This window comes from Fragaria vesca, linkage group LG3, assembly GCF_000184155.1.
Source record: "Fragaria vesca subsp. vesca linkage group LG3, FraVesHawaii_1.0, whole genome shotgun sequence".
NCBI lineage: Eukaryota > Viridiplantae > Streptophyta > Magnoliopsida > Rosales > Rosaceae > Fragaria > Fragaria vesca.
In genome coordinates this window covers 24,249,977-24,254,705 of record NC_020493.1, presented here as the reverse complement: position 1 = coordinate 24,254,705, position 4,729 = coordinate 24,249,977, and the positions used below count along the sequence as shown (strand labels likewise).

Below are 4,729 nucleotides of genomic sequence, written 5' to 3'. Positions count from 1 at the left end.
TCATTGCAAACCCTAACTCAAGCTATAACCCCAATGCTTCAGGTTCTTAAAAAGGATTTACTTGTATGGGCACGTTATCTGACTAAAGTAGAATCGAATCAGTTTGTGCATGGATTCCTCCACTTAATTCTTCGCTATAAATATCAGTTTGAACTCTTTCCTTTTCATCTATCCTTCTTATACTCACAAGTCACAACACGAGTAAATCAACGGAAGGAGAAGATAAGCATACAGTACCACAAAATGGCTAAACTAAGAGGGTCTCACATATTTGTGGCTCTCTGTGTGGTGCTCATTGCCATGGAAACCAGCTTTGTTCTGGGCCAAGGCAATGGAAATGGGAATGGGAATGGAAACACCGGCAGTGGCAACGGAAATGGGAATGGCAATGGAAATACTGGTGGTGGAAACGGGAATGGCAACGGCAACGGAAACACTGGCAGTGGCAATGGAAACGGAAACGGGAACGGCAATACTGGCAGTGGTGACGGTAATGGCAATGGGAACGGAAACGGAAATGGCAACGGGAATGGCAATGGCAACGGCAATGGCAATGGTAACGGAAATGGAAATGGTAATGGAAACGGCAATGGTAATGGAAATGGAAACGGCAACGGTAATGGCAACGGCAACGGGAATGGAAATGGCAACGGCAACGGAAATACAATCAGTGATACAACAAATTACGACGTACTGCCGTCATTAGCCACAGGACAGGAGCAATGCATGTGCAAAGCACAGGGTGCCTGCTTTTACAAGACCCTTGTTTGTCCACCGGAATGTCCCGAGAGAAAGCCTAAAAGCAACAAGAGAACAAAGGCTTGCTTCGTCAACTGCGGTAGCAAGTGTGAAGTTACTTGCAAGGGTAAGTCGACCTCGCTCCTTAGTTGCTGTCTCTTAATAGATTTACAAGTTTACAAGTCATATATCTAATCCACCTGAGTACTTGCTGTCTTTCACTAATGAGTAGTAGTTATTGTTTCGAATAGTTAAACTCATTACTAAAAAGTTCCATCCTGAAATTCCTGATGACTCTTTAACAGTTAGAAGAGGTAACTGCGATGGGTATGGCTCTATCTGCTACGACCCTCGATTTATTGGCGGTGACGGTGTGATGTTCTACTTCCATGGAACCAAGGGAGGAAACTTTGCCGTTGTCTCAGACGAAAACCTTCATATCAATGCACACTTCATTGGAACCCGTCCTGAAGGGAGGACTCGTGACTTCACATGGATTCAAGCCATCTCGGTCATGTTTGATATTCACACTCTTGTCATTGCAGCAAAGAGAGTCTCAAAGTGGGATGACAAAGTTGATGCTCTGGTGGTAAAGTGGGATGGTGAGTCAGTAGACATCCCCGAATACGGCGAGGCTGAATGGAGGATGAATGGTGAAGACAGAGAGGTCATTGTCGAAAGAACTGATGATGCGAATTACGCGAGGGTTATTGTGTCTGATCTGGTTGAAATAACCGTTAGGGTTAGGCCTATCGGGGAAAAGGAAGACAAGGTTCATCACTACCATATACCCGGTGACGATAAGTTTGCTCATTTGGAGACACAGTTTACATTTTCCAATCTGTCTGATCTTGTGGAAGGAGTTCTTGGGAAGACTTACAGGCCAGGTTATGTGAGTCCGGTCAAGAGAGGAGTTCCGATGCCTTTGATGGGTGGTGAAGACAAGTACAAAACTCCATCACTTTTTTCACCTCACTGCAAGGTTTGCAAGTTCCAAACTACCACTCGTCAATCCGGTGGGCTTCCAATTACAACTGGAGAGATTGCTCAATTCTGAGGATGATGATGATCAAATCCATGAAGAAGTATGGAACGTTTTTTAATTTATAAATGTTTTCAACGACTGATTGTTATGCTAGCTTTTGTATCCGTGAACGGTTACTTATCTAGAGTTTTATACATTAAATAAAACACAAAGGGATATGCACTTTGAGTGAAAATCAGTTATATTTTGATGGATCTGATTATTTGACAAATGCAATTCTATCGAATTAAACTAGCAATGGACAAAGTGATACTCAAAGAAACAGTACTTGCAATTTATTAACAGAGAAGCAAACAAAAACAAATCTAGGGTTTTATGAGGAATCTGGTGAGGGAGGGAAATATACTAATTAGCTAGTGACGTCTTCGAGAATCATGTTGACGTAGACATCTAAACCCCTATGATTCCCGACGAGCTCCTTGTCTCCTCTCATGATCACCCATGTTTTCGACCCTATTCGTATATATTTTCCACCACAGGAACTCAGTTAGCAAAGAGTTGTAGCCTCGTCCAAGCTTTCTATGAAGAGTTCCAACTTAATCATGACCTAGCTAGCAAGTTCTTAATATAGACTTCCAATACCACGATGTTGTTGCTCATTAAAAGAAAATTATCATTTAAGAGTAATTATTGGGATCAAGCGATTTATAGTCTGCGACTGTGCGTCACTTGATTTTGGTTATGAAATAGTTAACATTTTCTATAACAACTCTATATATTTCTCATGTCTTTACAAGGTTCTGCACTCATTCTTCTAGTGATCGATCAAGAAGCCAAGGAGGCCATATCTTCCATCAAATACAGAGAATGTTATATAAGTACACACACAGAGAGACAGGTGCATATATATATAGTTCATATATGATATAAGAAAATGCATGGTTGAAGTACTATATAGTGTAGCACATCAAGTTAGTCTTCTTCGAATTCCATGGAAACAAGTTCTATAATAATTGGAGGAAAAGTTAGGTTTTCCGGAGTTCATCATAAAAATGAGAGAGGCTATATATGCATGACAAACCACGACTAATCATGAATCCAGTTGCATGATCATGGATTACCTAATCGATCCATGTTAATATATATATATATATATATATATTGGAGAGAGAAAAAAGAGAGCCATAACTACTCCCCTCAATTGTTGAGATCAAAAACCCAAAAAGCGTTTTTTTTTTTTATCAAACAAACAACTGAAATGTTACAACTCGGTTTATCGTGAGTCGAACTCACGACCTCCTACTTACAAATGGGAGACTAATGTCATTAGACCAAATGGTACTGGGTTGTCCGATAACGTTTTTAAAAAAAATATCAAAAATGATTTTGAAAAATAAAATTAAGAAAATGCATACTGTAATTTTCAATTTTGTAAATGTATTTGGTATTTTATTCTAAAAATATTTCCCATATCTTCTAAACTATGGAAATGAAAAAGTGAAAATACATTAATGTTTACAGTTTTTTTTGTGTACAAAAAAGAAAATATTTTCATTTTTCATTTTCCACGTTTTGAGAAATGTCTCACCGAACACATTTTTATCTAATTTTCATTTCTGAATACAAGCTTGAAAACGTTACCAACACCACCTAATAATTATCTCAAGTTTCTCTTTTCCTTCACCTGCGGAGAATAATTTGTGTTTTTGTCAGGAGGATGAAATCTTTATGTTTCATTTAACGAGAATGAGGAGAAGAATTGGATTCTTCTTAGTTGTCGTTGGTTTATTGACAACTTGACTTTGTTGTTGGCGGATCACAATGATGTCAAAGATTTGAAGTAGACTACGTTGGATTCTCTGGAGATATGGGTCTCGGTTAGAGGTCTTCACATTGCGATGCGTCATGAGAAACTCATGATCATGGTTTTTACGTTCGGCCTAATTACACGGCTTTGCAGAAGGAGGTTGTTCAGAGGATACGGTTGCTTCACGATGTGCAGTGGCGAGTCTTGTTTCAATGAACCCTCTCCTTCTAGCCAAAACTGTCACATCCCGACCCTTAAATTTTTACCTTATTTACTAGCTTGATTATAATAAGAATTTTACCGTCCCCGTCATTGAGGTAATAGTTTAATTGGTCCCTAGTGTTCTAGGATATTCTCTATATGTGCCTTGGTCTTATGTCAATAGGATATGTAGTTAGACTAGATCTATGTATTCATATCCTTACCATATTGGTATTGTGTAATTCCCTATATAAAGGGCTCCTATCAATGAATAAAATGATGATTCTCTTGCTATTTCTTTGTCTCTACCATTAATCCTTCATCACGTTATTATACACTTTGTTCTAACCCTAGAGCCAATAGCCCACCATATTTTTTCTAAACCCTAAAAACCAAAACCCTAAAATCGGGCAGCCTTGTTTTTCCCGATTTCCGACCAAAATTCCGACTGTCCTCCACCGGAATTTTATATCCCCAGAAATCTCTCTCCGTCCCGGATCCAACGCCGCCGGTCTCACCCTGAGAACCGGCCGGAAAGTCTCCGAACCGGCTGCCGGAAGATTCCAGACCGCCACCGCCGCCGCTACCGACCACCGGTTCACCACCTTCCGTTGCTCCGATCAACCTGAAATTTTAACAGCAGCTTCCCCATCCAAAGCTGCTCCTCCTATCAAATTTTCAGCCCCAAATTCGAAGTATAAGTAGGCGAAACGTTATTTCTCCTCTCGGCAGCCTCTAGAAAGGTATGTTTTTTGAAACCTTAAACTTTTCCAAGTTCAATAACTCGGGGAGGATAAAATCCTTTCCTCCCTTCTCCATCTCCATTCTATGCTTGGGATTTTGTGCGTGCAGGTACCCAAATCCCGAAATTTTATTCGCGGGTCAAGAGTGTGTTTGATCACTCTTGTTTCTTTGTCCGGGTTGTGTTTGATCAACCTCGACCTTTCACCGGATTGTGTTTGATCAATCCGAGGCCTTTTTCCGAATTGTGTTTGATC

General features: G+C 40.1%; 1 pseudogene; it reads left to right on the top strand.

The window, feature by feature from the left end:
- The first annotated feature begins 243 nt into the window (after window positions 1–243).
- On the top strand, window positions 244–1,795 carry LOC101295990 (annotated as a pseudogene).
- Window positions 1,796–4,729: the final 2,934 nt, after the last annotated feature.